The sequence below is a fragment of the Montipora foliosa genome, chromosome 3 (genome assembly GCF_036669935.1).
Source record: "Montipora foliosa isolate CH-2021 chromosome 3, ASM3666993v2, whole genome shotgun sequence".
NCBI classification, from domain to species: domain Eukaryota; kingdom Metazoa; phylum Cnidaria; class Anthozoa; order Scleractinia; family Acroporidae; genus Montipora; species Montipora foliosa.
The window spans coordinates 60,452,853-60,468,690 of record NC_090871.1 but is presented as its reverse complement, the minus strand read 5'-3'; the positions used below and the strand labels follow the sequence as shown (position 1 = coordinate 60,468,690).

Genomic DNA, 15,838 nt, shown 5'->3' with positions numbered 1-15,838 from the left:
CGAGGAGGCTTTTGTCAGCCGCTTGCTGATACTCCACAAAGGACTCAAACACTAAATCAAACTTTGCAAATACATCAGAAGCGGTTTTCCTCTTTTTATTTGCCTTTGAGACGGCCGACTGACGGGATACCGGCTTCTTTGTTTCATCGGCTTCCCTTGCAACTGAAGGAACACCATAACAACCGCCAAAACTTCAATCGGTTGCACAAACATTACAGCCAAGAGAAAAATAAAAGATGTTAAAGACTTATGGTATAGTTATCTCAATATTACACTGTAATACGGATACACCTGTCTTGTATCTGCTTGTACGCGGATGATATCAAGAACTCTCCAATAAGGTATTCAAAAATACTGATTAAATAAAACTTTCACAGAAGACGTCAGATTCGTCAGACGTTGCTGTTGGACACGGTTCTATTGTCTGGCCCTCCAATCGCAGAGCATTTTATAACTCTTACCTGTCACCGCTGTCACACAATTGAGAGGTTTGTCAAGGTTTTCTGACTTTTCTTTGCTGCTGCCAGCATAGTTACTAACTATGCTGCCAGGGATGTTTACGTTCGGCTCAACGTTTTCTGTTCTTGCTTTTTCTTCATCATCGTCGCCATCTATGGAAATTGTTGCGGACTTTATAATTACCTTTGGTTTGGTACATGGCTTGTCCGACAAAAGCTCGTCCACTTCGTCGAAGAAACACGGCTTCTTCTTTGGTGTGGCATTTCCCGTCTTGGCGCATTCGTCTTTGTAGCATCTATAGGCGCTTACCAGAGTGTGAATTCGTGTCTTGAAGCTGCCGTCGTCTCTGTCTTCATGGCCCTCAGCGCGAAGATCTATATGCCGCAATTTCTAGCCATAATATAAGCTTTTTCTTGTGCATGATTTTAGCTGGAGCTGGATATTCTCCGGGACCAACCGACAGTCTCAAATAGTACAGTACGAAAGACAACCCGAACAAAGTCAATTTCATGGCGATATCAGGCCGGGTATCAGGCACCAGAGTTATACGGATATTATTGCTATATTTCGATTAACTTCAAAATCATCACTGATCAGGAAAATCAAGGTTTACAGAGAGCGTGATTTAAATACAAGAGACTTATTTAAATAATAATAGTTCGCGTCTAGCTTTTAAGCCAGAGTTAATTGTAGACTGCTTAGTTTTTATATAGAAAGCTTCTTTAAATAGAAGAATATTCCAGTTGTTGTCCATATCAATTATGCTGGTATTGTCCCTGACTGTATTCAAGTAGAATTCTCGTTTTATACCAACACAAATGACAAAACTCCGCTATTAAGTAAATCTAATCTTGTTTATCAATTTACTTGCCCTTGCTGTAATTCTAGTTACATAGGAAAAACTGAGCGCACCTTGTACGAACGCACAATGGAACATGCCCGTGACAAGGACAGTGCTATTTGTTACCATCTAGATAATTGTGAAAAATACCAACACCTTTTGTCACCTTCTAATTTCCCTTGTAATAATTCCATCCTTGGTAACACTAATTCTACTTGAATACAGTCAGGGACGATACCAGCATAATTGATATGGACAACAACTGGAATATTCTTCTATTTAAAGAAGCTTTCTATATTAAAACTAAGCAGTCTGCAATTAACTCTTGCTTAAAAGCTAGCCGCGAACTGTTATTATTTAAATAAGTCTCCTGTATTTAAATCACGCGCTATGTAAACCTTGATTTGCCGGATGATGATTTTGAAGTAAATCGAAATATAGCAATAACATCCGTATAACTCTGGTGAATATCGTCATGAAATTGACTTTGTTCGGGTTATCTTTCGTACTGTACTGGATATTCTCGTCCCCCCACTTTTCAGGTAACAGGCGGGTTTCTTTGTGCTCCCAAGCTTTTCCGCGAGTTTTTGGTTTCTGCCGTCATTTTGAATGTGTTTTATTAAACACGATTGTTAAACTACCTCGCGAGGTAGTTTTGTTAGATTCCATGTTGCCGTGCGTCTCTTCAGTAAATTACAGATGACGTCAAAATCTGATAAGAACAAACAAGTGGCACACGAGGCGATAGCCGAGTGTGTCACCGATGTTCTTACCATATTTCACGTCTTCTGTGAAGCAGGCGCGTTTTTGAGACGAGGACGGCAACCGGAAGAGAGCATTTAGCGTGCTAGGCCCGGGGGGGGGTACTCCCTTATAAGGGCTTAATGGGGACGTGCGGCCAGCCAGGGTATGTTTTTTGGGATTTTTGTCTTGAACAGGGTATCGAATTTATCATTTTTTGTCTTAATCAGGGTATCGATTTACCAATTTTTGTCTTAAACTGGGCTAAATGTCTTAAACAGGGTATCAAAAATCGGAATTCTGTCTTAAAATGGGTAGGAAAATCAGCGATATTTGTCTTAAACAGGGTCAGGGTATGGGGGCCCGCGCTGCACCTCCCCAACCAGGGATACATCGAGTACCCCCCCGGGGTGCTAGGACAGTGGTGTCTCCCAGATTTTTGTACTAATTATCTCTAATGGGGAAAAGATACTCAGCAATGTAAATGTGGTGGTGGAAAGACAAGTTAAAAGTGAAAACAGCTCACTTCCGGTTGCCGTTCCCGTGCTTAAGCTCCCTATATATACTAGTTATAGCTGTCGCTAAAGTGCCAACGAGCCAAGCTTGCGTGATCTGGCGGCTGCAAACATCACGCGGCGTACTCGTGCTTAACTCTCATTGGTTATCGCTACGGTCAACATTTCATCGCTTTGGTCTACATTACAGCTTTTGGTCTACATTACACTCAAATTTGAAGCGCTTCTGAGATTTCGTCCGCCTAAAAATCTTCTCGCGGCTCTATAAGCTGCCGCCTCGCCAGGCCTTCTGTCTTCAGAAGGCCTGACTCGTTGGCAATTACTGAACAGGCGGTTCAAACGGTTTTACCCGTGCTTTGTTAAACACGCCCGCAGTGTGAACGGCCAGTCTTATTAAATCTGTTTATCAAAACAAGTTTAAAACATGTTCTTCAGAGATAGTAATATAAGAATTACAAATCAGAATTAATATATACTTTGAAAGAATCTCGTTTTCCATACCAACAGTAAACGACTTGGATCAGAGATATCGGAGGCATCCAGCGAATTCTAAAGGTTAGTAGACTAAAACGACACTTCACAATGTTGCGATTGATGACTATCTGTTAATTTAAATAGGTACATTTTAGGAGTCTTAGACGTCTTCACTCTATATTGTTAATTCCGTTTACCACAGTAGGTGCAGGTATTGTCATTAGAAGGTAGAACTCATTTATAGCTATCTTCTATTTTAGAGTTATTTTAAAAAGACTGAGGGCATGTCTCTAATTTCTAGAAATCTATAGCTAAAAGGTTCAAGAACCTCTAAAATCAGTACGCGATGTAGAATGCTAGAACGGAAGAGGGGTTCTAAAATCTCTAAAAGTTCTAAAGTTCTAGAATATTTATGGTCCATGTTGCGAGTCTAGGATTTCTAAAGCTCTAGAATATGCAAGGTCTTTTGGGGGTTATAAAATCACTAAAATCTTTAAAGTTCTAGAATATTAAACGATCCCTTTGGGGCTTCTAAAATCTCTAAACGTTCTACAGTTCTAGAATATCTATGGTCCATGTTGTGAGTCTAAGATTTCTAAAGCTCTAGAATATGTAAGGTCTTTTGGAGTTCTAAAATCTCAAAATTTCTAAAGTTCTAGAATATCAAACGATCTCTAGCTCTTCTAACTAGAACAGTTCTAGAATGCTATAGAAGTTTTTAATGTCAAGACCTGCACCTTTATGCAATTTCTCGAACCCTCGGTTTCTTGTACCTCCCGATAACTCGAATCAGTTGTCGTTTCCCTTGGATTTGCTTCACTCCAATACTCTAATGTTACCCTCGACAACTCGAAACTCCCTCAAACTCGAACTAATTCCCTAAATTTCCGTGGGAAAAATCAACCCTCAATACCTCGAATTTTGAAAATTTACAAGACTCTGAGTGACGATTTCAGTTACATTCTGCGCCTTGAGGCAAATAAACACTTCGGGACAAGTTTTTCCTTCCTATGAATAAGACTTCCTGCATGTGACTGATACTTCCTGTGACTAATCTGTCATCAGTTGCTAGAAATACAATGTCGCTATTGCAGAGTCAAATGCATCGATAATCTACGCCGAAGTACCCAAAACTGCGACATCACTTTCACAAGTTAACAAGTTATCACACGTTGATTTTCTAATAAGGAACGTTTTCCCGGAAGGTGAAAATTAATTGAAACGCTGTATAACGTGTGTACCGAACTACAGCCCATGTTCTATTGTAATTTGTGTTACTTTTTTTACTACAATTCGTTTTGTTTGTAAATGGAGATCTCTTCAGTTTATACAACAAAGTGTACGTACTTCTATGAAAATATGCATAAATGTCTCTACTAAAGCAACACCTCAGCATTTAGTGTAATCTGACGCCACCTTCGATTTCTCGAACTCCCGATTTCTCGAACCAATTTTCGTTTCCCTTAGTGGTTCGAGAAATCGGGACTCTACTGTAATTAAGTAATGAGGTGATTAGAGAAATTCGTTCTAGCAAAAGGGAAGAAGTACCTTTTAAGGGTTAAAATCTGTGGTTTGGTAAAGTGAAATGTGTTATTAAAAAATCTGAAATGATTAGTTTTAGAGTTATCTCAGTACCTTTCAGGTTATAAGCCGGAAAAAAATATGAGAAAGTAGTTTTGTTAAATTGGTACCTTTTGGGATGAAAGTGAATTTCAGCCAGACCCACAAAGGGATATTTATATTAATTTTCGGTAACTTTTAGGGATTTCTTTCAAATTTGCCAGGATATGACCGCCATCAATTTTATATTTGGGTCCTTCCTTTCAGGCGCTGGCTAAAAAGAGGTCTGTTGAAATCTTTGCGAAAATGAAAGTGTAAACACGATTGTTAAACTACCTCGCGAGGTAGTTTTGTTAAACTTAACAAATAGATTCCATGTTGCCGTCCGTCTCACGAGTGTGATAGCCGAGGGTGTCACTGATGTTCTTACCACATTTCACGTCTTCTGTGAAGCACGCGCGTTTTTGAGACGAGGGACGGCAACCGGAAGAGAGAATTTAGCGTTCTAGGACAGTGGTGTCTCCCAGATTTTTATACTAATTATCTCTAATGGGGAAAAGATACTCAGCAATGTAAATGTGGTGGTGTGAGGACAAGTTGAAAGGGAAAACAGCTCACTTCCGGTTGCCGTTCGCGTCTCAAAAACGCGCGTGCTTAAATTACTGAACAGGCGGTTCAAACGGTTTTACACGTGCTTTTTTAAACGCGCCCGCAGTCTGAACGGCTAGTCTTATTAAATCTGTTTATCAAAGCAAGTTTTAAAACATGTTCTTCAGAGATAATAATATAAGAATTACAAATCAGAATTAATATATACTTGGAAAGAATCTCGTTTTTCCATACCAACAGTAAACGACTTGGATCAGAGATATCGGAGGCATCTAGCGAATTCTAAAGGTTAGTAGACTAAAACGACACTTCACAATGTTGCGATTGATGACTATCTGTTAATTTAAATTGGTACATTTTAGGAGTCTTAGACGTCTTCACTCTATATTCTTAATTCCGTTTACTACAGTAGGTGCAGGTATTGTCATTAGAACATAGAACGCATTTATAGCTATCTTCTATTTTAGAGTTATTTTAAAAAGACTGAGGGCATGTCTCTAAACTCTAGAAATCTATAGCTAAAAGGTTCAAGAACCTCTAAAATCAGTACGCGATGTAGAATGCTAGAACGGAAGAGGGGCTCTAAAATCTCTAAAAGTTCTAAAGTTCTAGAATATTTATGGTCCATGTTGCGAGTCTAAGATTTCTAAAGCTCTAGAATATGCAAGGTCTTTTGGGGGTTATAAAATCACTAAAATCTTTAAAGTTCTAGAATATCAAACGATCCCTTTGGGGCTTCTAAAATCTCTAAACGTTCTACAGTTAAAGAAGATCCATGGTCCATGTTGTGAGTCTAAGATTTCTAAAGCTCTAGAATATGTAAGGTCTTTTGGAGTTCTAAAATCTCAAAATCTCTAAAGTTCTAGAATATCAAACGATCTCTAGCTCTTCTAACTAGAACAGTTCTAGAATGCTATAGAAGTTTTTAATGTCAAGACCTGCACCTTTATGCAATTTCTCGAACCCTCGGTTTCTTGTACCTCCCGATAACTCGAATCAGTTGTCGTTTCCCTTGGATTTGCTTCACTCCAATACTCTAATGTTACCCTCGACAACTCGAAACTCCCTCAAACTCGAACTAATTCCCTAAATTTCCGTGGGAAAAATCAACCCTCGAATTTTGAAAATTTACAAGACTCTGAGTGACGATTTCAGTTACATTCTGCGCCTTGAGGCAAATAAACACTTCGGGACAAGTTTTTCCTTCCTATGAATAAGACTTCCTGCATGTGACTGATACTTCCTGTGACTAATCTGTCATCAGTTGCTAGAAATACAATGTCGCTATTGCAGAGTCAAATGCATCGATAATCTACGCCGAAGTACCCAAAACTGCGACATCACTTTCACAAGTTAACAAGTTATCACACGTTGATTTTCTAATAAGGAACGTTTTCCCGGAAGGTGAAAATTAATTGAAACGCTGTATAACGTGTGTACCGAACTACAGCCCATGTTCTATTGTAATTTGTGTTACTTTTTTTACTACAATTCGTTTTGTTTGTAAATGGAGATCTCTTCAGTTTATACAACAAAGTGGACGTACTTCTATGAAAATATGCATAAATGTCTCTACTAAAGCAATACCTCAGCATTTAGTGTAATCTGACGCCACCTTCGATTTCTCGAACTCCCGATTTCTCGAACCAATTTTCGTTTCCCTTAGTGGTTCGAGAAATCGGGACTCTACTGTAATTAAGTAATGAGGTGATTAGAGAAATTCGTTCTAGCAAAAGGGAAGAAGTACCTTTTAAGGGTTAAAATCTGTGGTTTGGTAAAGTGAAATGTGTTATTAAAAAATCTGAAATGATTAGTTTTAGAGTTATCTCAGTACCTTTCAGGTTATAAGCCGGAAAAAATATGAGAAAGTAGTTTTGTTAAATTGGTACCTTTTGGGATGAAAGTGAATTTCAGCCAGACCCACAAAGGGATATTTATATTAATTTTCGGTAACTTTTAGGGATTTCTTTCAAATTTGCCAGGATATGACCGCCATCAATTTTATATTTGGGTCCTTCCTTTCAGGCGCTGGCTAAAAAGAGGTCTGTTGAAATCTTTGCGAAAATGAAAGTGTAAACACGATTGTTAAACTACCTCGCGAGGTAGTTTTGTTAAACTTAACAAATAGATTCCATGTTGCCGTCCGTCTCACGAGTGTGATAGCCGAGGGTGTCACTGATGTTCTTACCACATTTCACGTCTTCTGTGAAGCCCCCGCGTTTTTGAGACGAGGGACGGCAACCGGAAGAGAGAATTTAGCGTTCTAGGACAGTGGTGTCTCCCAGATTTTTATACTAATTATCTGTAATGGGGAAAAGATACTCAGCAATGTAAATGTGGTGGTGTGAGGACAAGTTGAAAGGGAAAACAGCTCACTTCCGGTTGCCGTTCGCGTCTCAAAAACGCGCGTGCTTAAATTACTGAACAGGCGGTTCAAACGGTTTTACACGTGCTTTTTTAAACGCGCCCGCAGTTTGAACGGCCAGTCTTATTAAATCTGTTTATCAAAGCAAGTTTTAAAACATGTTCTTCAGAGATAATAATATAAGAATTACAAATCAGAATTAATATATACTTGGAAAGAATCTCGTTTTTCCATACCAACAGTAAACGACTTGGATCAGAGATATCGGAGGCATCTAGCGAATTCTAAAGGTTAGTAGACTAAAACGACACTTCACAATGTTGCGATTGATGACTATCTGTTAATTTAAATTGGTACATTTTAGGAGTCTTAGACGTCTTCACTCTATATTCTTAATTCCGTTTACTACAGTAGGTGCAGGTATTGTCATTAGAACATAGAACGCATTTATAGCTATCTTCTATTTTAGAGTTATTTTAAAAAGACTGAGGGCATGTCTCTAAACTCTAGAAATCTATAGCTAAAAGGTTCAAGAACCTCTAAAATCAGTACGCGATGTAGAATGCTAGAACGGAAGAGGGGCTCTAAAATCTCTAAAAGTTCTAAAGTTCTAGAATATTTATGGTCCATGTTGCGAGTCTAAGATTTCTAAAGCTCTAGAATATGCAAGGTCTTTTGGGGGTTATAAAATCACTAAAATCTTTAAAGTTCTAGAATATCAAACGATCCCTTTGGGGCTTCTAAAATCTCTAAACGTTCTACAGTTAAAGAAGATCCATGGTCCATGTTGTGAGTCTAAGATTTCTAAAGCTCTAGAATATGTAAGGTCTTTTGGAGTTCTAAAATCTCAAAATCTCTAAAGTTCTAGAATATCAAACGATCTCTAGCTCTTCTAACTAGAACAGTTCTAGAATGCTATAGAAGTTTTTAATGTCAAGACCTGCACCTTTATGCAATTTCTCGAACCCTCGGTTTCTTGTACCTCCCGATAACTCGAATCAGTTGTCGTTTCCCTTGGATTTGCTTCACTCCAATACTCTAATGTTACCCTCGACAACTCGAAACTCCCTCAAACTCGAACTAATTCCCTAAATTTCCGTGGGAAAAATCAACCCTCGAATTTTGAAAATTTACAAGACTCTGAGTGACGATTTCAGTTACATTCTGCGCCTTGAGGCAAATAAACACTTCGGGACAAGTTTTTCCTTCCTATGAATAAGACTTCCTGCATGTGACTGATACTTCCTGTGACTAATCTGTCATCAGTTGCTAGAAATACAATGTCGCTATTGCAGAGTCAAATGCATCGATAATCTACGCCGAAGTACCCAAAACTGCGACATCACTTTCACAAGTTAACAAGTTATCACACGTTGATTTTCTAATAAGGAACGTTTTCCCGGAAGGTGAAAATTAATTGAAACGCTGTATAACGTGTGTACCGAACTACAGCCCATGTTCTATTGTAATTTGTGTTACTTTTTTTACTACAATTCGTTTTGTTTGTAAATGGAGATCTCTTCAGTTTATACAACAAAGTGGACGTACTTCTATGAAAATATGCATAAATGTATCTACTAAAGCAATACCTCAGCATTTAATGTAATCTGACGCCACCTTCGATTTCTCGAACTCCCGATTTCTCGAACCAATTTTCGTTTCCCTTAGTGGTTCGAGAAATCGGGACTCTACTGTAATTAAGTAATGAGGTGATTAGAGAAATTCGTTCTAGCAAAAGGGAAGAAGTACCTTTTAAGGGTTAAAATCTGTGGTTTGGTAAAGTGAAATGTGTTATTAAAAAATCTGAAATGATTAGTTTTAGAGTTATCTCAGTACCTTTCAGGTTATAAGCCGGAAAAAAATATGAGAAAGTAGTTTTGTTAAATTGGTACCTTTTGGGATGAAAGTGAATTTCAGCCAGACCCACAAAGGGATATTTATATTAATTTTCGGTAACTTTTAGGGATTTCTTTCAAATTTGCCAGGATATGACCGCCATCAATTTTATATTTGGGTCCTTCCTTTCAGGCGCTGGCTAAAAAGAGGTCTGTTGAAATCTTTGCGAAAATGAAAGTGTAAACACGATTGTTAAACTACCTCGCGAGGTAGTTTTGTTAAACTTAACAAATAGATTCCATGTTGCCGTCCGTCTCACGAGTGTGATAGCCGAGGGTGTCACTGATGTTCTTACCACATTTCACGTCTTCTGTGAAGCACGCGCGTTTTTGAGACGAGGGACGGCAACCGGAAGAGAGAATTTAGCGTTCTAGGACAGTGGTGTCTCCCAGATTTTTATACTAATTATCTCTAATGGGGAAAAGATACTCAGCAATGTAAATGTGGTGGTGTGAGGACAAGTTGAAAGGGAAAACAGCTCACTTCCGGTTGCCGTTCGCGTCTCAAAAACGCGCGTGCTTAAATTACTGAACAGGCGGTTCAAACGGTTTTACACGTGCTTTTTTAAACGCGCCCGCAGTCTGAACGGCTAGTCTTATTAAATCTGTTTATCAAAGCAAGTTTTAAAACATGTTCTTCAGAGATAATAATATAAGAATTACAAATCAGAATTAATATATACTTGGAAAGAATCTCGTTTTTCCATACCAACAGTAAACGACTTGGATCAGAGATATCGGAGGCATCTAGCGAATTCTAAAGGTTAGTAGACTAAAACGACACTTCACAATGTTGCGATTGATGACTATCTGTTAATTTAAATTGGTACATTTTAGGAGTCTTAGACGTCTTCACTCTATATTCTTAATTCCGTTTACTACAGTAGGTGCAGGTATTGTCATTAGAACATAGAACGCATTTATAGCTATCTTCTATTTTAGAGTTATTTTAAAAAGACTGAGGGCATGTCTCTAAACTCTAGAAATCTATAGCTAAAAGGTTCAAGAACCTCTAAAATCAGTACGCGATGTAGAATGCTAGAACGGAAGAGGGGCTCTAAAATCTCTAAAAGTTCTAAAGTTCTAGAATATTTATGGTCCATGTTGCGAGTCTAAGATTTCTAAAGCTCTAGAATATGCAAGGTCTTTTGGGGGTTATAAAATCACTAAAATCTTTAAAGTTCTAGAATATCAAACGATCCCTTTGGGGCTTCTAAAATCTCTAAACGTTCTACAGTTAAAGAAGATCCATGGTCCATGTTGTGAGTCTAAGATTTCTAAAGCTCTAGAATATGTAAGGTCTTTTGGAGTTCTAAAATCTCAAAATCTCTAAAGTTCTAGAATATCAAACGATCTCTAGCTCTTCTAACTAGAACAGTTCTAGAATGCTATAGAAGTTTTTAATGTCAAGACCTGCACCTTTATGCAATTTCTCGAACCCTCGGTTTCTTGTACCTCCCGATAACTCGAATCAGTTGTCGTTTCCCTTGGATTTGCTTCACTCCAATACTCTAATGTTACCCTCGACAACTCGAAACTCCCTCAAACTCGAACTAATTCCCTAAATTTCCGTGGGAAAAATCAACCCTCGAATTTTGAAAATTTACAAGACTCTGAGTGACGATTTCAGTTACATTCTGCGCCTTGAGGCAAATAAACACTTCGGGACAAGTTTTTCCTTCCTATGAATAAGACTTCCTGCATGTGACTGATACTTCCTGTGACTAATCTGTCATCAGTTGCTAGAAATACAATGTCGCTATTGCAGAGTCAAATGCATCGATAATCTACGCCGAAGTACCCAAAACTGCGACATCACTTTCACAAGTTAACAAGTTATCACACGTTGATTTTCTAATAAGGAACGTTTTCCCGGAAGGTGAAAATTAATTGAAACGCTGTATAACGTGTGTACCGAACTACAGCCCATGTTCTATTGTAATTTGTGTTACTTTTTTTACTACAATTCGTTTTGTTTGTAAATGGAGATCTCTTCAGTTTATACAACAAAGTGGACGTACTTCTATGAAAATATGCATAAATGTCTCTACTAAAGCAATACCTCAGCATTTAGTGTAATCTGACGCCACCTTCGATTTCTCGAACTCCCGATTTCTCGAACCAATTTTCGTTTCCCTTAGTGGTTCGAGAAATCGGGACTCTACTGTAATTAAGTAATGAGGTGATTAGAGAAATTCGTTCTAGCAAAAGGGAAGAAGTACCTTTTAAGGGTTAAAATCTGTGGTTTGGTAAAGTGAAATGTGTTATTAAAAAATCTGAAATGATTAGTTTTAGAGTTATCTCAGTACCTTTCAGGTTATAAGCCGGAAAAAATATGAGAAAGTAGTTTTGTTAAATTGGTACCTTTTGGGATGAAAGTGAATTTCAGCCAGACCCACAAAGGGATATTTATATTAATTTTCGGTAACTTTTAGGGATTTCTTTCAAATTTGCCAGGATATGACCGCCATCAATTTTATATTTGGGTCCTTCCTTTCAGGCGCTGGCTAAAAAGAGGTCTGTTGAAATCTTTGCGAAAATGAAAGTGTAAACACGATTGTTAAACTACCTCGCGAGGTAGTTTTGTTAAACTTAACAAATAGATTCCATGTTGCCGTCCGTCTCACGAGTGTGATAGCCGAGGGTGTCACTGATGTTCTTACCACATTTCACGTCTTCTGTGAAGCCCCCGCGTTTTTGAGACGAGGGACGGCAACCGGAAGAGAGAATTTAGCGTTCTAGGACAGTGGTGTCTCCCAGATTTTTATACTAATTATCTGTAATGGGGAAAAGATACTCAGCAATGTAAATGTGGTGGTGTGAGGACAAGTTGAAAGGGAAAACAGCTCACTTCCGGTTGCCGTTCGCGTCTCAAAAACGCGCGTGCTTAAATTACTGAACAGGCGGTTCAAACGGTTTTACACGTGCTTTTTTAAACGCGCCCGCAGTTTGAACGGCCAGTCTTATTAAATCTGTTTATCAAAGCAAGTTTTAAAACATGTTCTTCAGAGATAATAATATAAGAATTACAAATCAGAATTAATATATACTTGGAAAGAATCTCGTTTTTCCATACCAACAGTAAACGACTTGGATCAGAGATATCGGAGGCATCTAGCGAATTCTAAAGGTTAGTAGACTAAAACGACACTTCACAATGTTGCGATTGATGACTATCTGTTAATTTAAATTGGTACATTTTAGGAGTCTTAGACGTCTTCACTCTATATTCTTAATTCCGTTTACTACAGTAGGTGCAGGTATTGTCATTAGAACATAGAACGCATTTATAGCTATCTTCTATTTTAGAGTTATTTTAAAAAGACTGAGGGCATGTCTCTAAACTCTAGAAATCTATAGCTAAAAGGTTCAAGAACCTCTAAAATCAGTACGCGATGTAGAATGCTAGAACGGAAGAGGGGCTCTAAAATCTCTAAAAGTTCTAAAGTTCTAGAATATTTATGGTCCATGTTGCGAGTCTAAGATTTCTAAAGCTCTAGAATATGCAAGGTCTTTTGGGGGTTATAAAATCACTAAAATCTTTAAAGTTCTAGAATATCAAACGATCCCTTTGGGGCTTCTAAAATCTCTAAACGTTCTACAGTTAAAGAAGATCCATGGTCCATGTTGTGAGTCTAAGATTTCTAAAGCTCTAGAATATGTAAGGTCTTTTGGAGTTCTAAAATCTCAAAATCTCTAAAGTTCTAGAATATCAAACGATCTCTAGCTCTTCTAACTAGAACAGTTCTAGAATGCTATAGAAGTTTTTAATGTCAAGACCTGCACCTTTATGCAATTTCTCGAACCCTCGGTTTCTTGTACCTCCCGATAACTCGAATCAGTTGTCGTTTCCCTTGGATTTGCTTCACTCCAATACTCTAATGTTACCCTCGACAACTCGAAACTCCCTCAAACTCGAACTAATTCCCTAAATTTCCGTGGGAAAAATCAACCCTCAATACCTCGAATTTTGAAAATTTACAAGACTCTGAGTGACGATTTCAGTTACATTCTGCGCCTTGAGGCAAATAAACACTTCGGGACAAGTTTTTCCTTCCTATGAATAAGACTTCCTGCATGTGACTGATACTTCCTGTGACTAATCTGTCATCAGTTGCTAGAAATACAATGTCGCTATTGCAGAGTCAAATGCATCGATAATCTACGCCGAAGTACCCAAAACTGCGACATCACTTTCACAAGTTAACAAGTTATCACACGTTGATTTTCTAATAAGGAACGTTTTCCCGGAAGGTGAAAATTAATTGAAACGCTGTATAACGTGTGTACCGAACTACAGCCCATGTTCTATTGTAATTTGTGTTACTTTTTTTACTACAATTCGTTTTGTTTGTAAATGGAGATCTCTTCAGTTTATACAACAAAGTGGACGTACTTCTATGAAAATATGCATAAATGTCTCTACTAAAGCAATACCTCAGCATTTAGTGTAATCTGACGCCACCTTCGATTTCTCGAACTCCCGATTTCTCGAACCAATTTTCGTTTCCCTTAGTGGTTCGAGAAATCGGGACTCTACTGTAATTAAGTAATGAGGTGATTAGAGAAATTCGTTCTAGCAAAAGGGAAGAAGTACCTTTTAAGGGTTAAAATCTGTGGTTTGGTAAAGTGAAATGTGTTATTAAAAAATCTGAAATGATTAGTTTTAGAGTTATCTCAGTACCTTTCAGGTTATAAGCCGGAAAAAAATATGAGAAAGTAGTTTTGTTAAATTGGTACCTTTTGGGATGAAAGTGAATTTCAGCCAGACCCACAAAGGGATATTTATATTAATTTTCGGTAACTTTTAGGGATTTCTTTCAAATTTGCCAGGATATGACCGCCATCAATTTTATATTTGGGTCCTTCCTTTCAGGCGCTGGCTAAAAAGAGGTCTGTTGAAATCTTTGCGAAAATGAAAGTGTAAACACGATTGTTAAACTACCTCGCGAGGTAGTTTTGTTAAACTTAACAAATAGATTCCATGTTGCCGTCCGTCTCACGAGTGTGATAGCCGAGGGTGTCACTGATGTTCTTACCACATTTCACGTCTTCTGTGAAGCCCCCGCGTTTTTGAGACGAGGGACGGCAACCGGAAGAGAGAATTTAGCGTTCTAGGACAGTGGTGTCTCCCAGATTTTTATACTAATTATCTGTAATGGGGAAAAGATACTCAGCAATGTAAATGTGGTGGTGTGAGGACAAGTTGAAAGGGAAAACAGCTCACTTCCGGTTGCCGTTCGCGTCTCAAAAACGCGCGTGCTTAAATTACTGAACAGGCGGTTCAAACGGTTTTACACGTGCTTTTTTAAACGCGCCCGCAGTTTGAACGGCCAGTCTTATTAAATCTGTTTATCAAAGCAAGTTTTAAAACATGTTCTTCAGAGATAATAATATAAGAATTACAAATCAGAATTAATATATACTTGGAAAGAATCTCGTTTTTCCATACCAACAGTAAACGACTTGGATCAGAGATATCGGAGGCATCTAGCGAATTCTAAAGGTTAGTAGACTAAAACGACACTTCACAATGTTGCGATTGATGACTATCTGTTAATTTAAATTGGTACATTTTAGGAGTCTTAGACGTCTTCACTCTATATTCTTAATTCCGTTTACTACAGTAGGTGCAGGTATTGTCATTAGAACATAGAACGCATTTATAGCTATCTTCTATTTTAGAGTTATTTTAAAAAGACTGAGGGCATGTCTCTAAACTCTAGAAATCTATAGCTAAAAGGTTCAAGAACCTCTAAAATCAGTACGCGATGTAGAATGCTAGAACGGAAGAGGGGCTCTAAAATCTCTAAAAGTTCTAAAGTTCTAGAATATTTATGGTCCATGTTGCGAGTCTAAGATTTCTAAAGCTCTAGAATATGCAAGGTCTTTTGGGGGTTATAAAATCACTAAAATCTTTAAAGTTCTAGAATATCAAACGATCCCTTTGGGGCTTCTAAAATCTCTAAACGTTCTACAGTTAAAGAAGATCCATGGTCCATGTTGTGAGTCTAAGATTTCTAAAGCTCTAGAATATGTAAGGTCTTTTGGAGTTCTAAAATCTCAAAATCTCTAAAGTTCTAGAATATCAAACGATCTCTAGCTCTTCTAACTAGAACAGTTCTAGAATGCTATAGAAGTTTTTAATGTCAAGACCTGCACCTTTATGCAATTTCTCGAACCCTCGGTTTCTTGTACCTCCCGATAACTCGAATCAGTTGTCGTTTCCCTTGGATTTGCTTCACTCCAATACTCTAATGTTACCCTCGACAACTCGAAACTCCCTCAAACTCGAACTAATTCCCTAAATTTCCGTGGGAAAAATCAACCCTCAATACCTCGAATTTTGAAAATTTACAAGACTCTGAGTGACGATTTC

The 15,838-nt window shown here is 38.0% G+C and overlaps 1 protein-coding gene across 4 annotated transcripts in view; it reads left to right on the top strand.

Annotated features, from left to right (window-relative positions):
• The first annotated feature begins 2,562 nt into the window (after positions 1-2,562).
• Positions 2,563-15,838, top strand: part of LOC137997858 (uncharacterized) — a 33,007-nt gene continuing 19,731 nt past the window's right edge. Inside the window, exons 1-3 of one of the 4 annotated variants that reach the window (XM_068844157.1) lie at positions 3,099-3,111; positions 7,807-7,854; positions 12,542-12,589. The gene's annotated coding sequence lies outside the window, so the exon portion shown is untranslated. Of the gene's footprint in view, positions 3,112-7,806; positions 7,855-12,541; positions 12,590-14,917; positions 14,966-15,838 lie in introns of those variants that run through there. The other 3 variants (XM_068844158.1, XM_068844160.1, XM_068844159.1) reach the window with 3 other exon arrangements.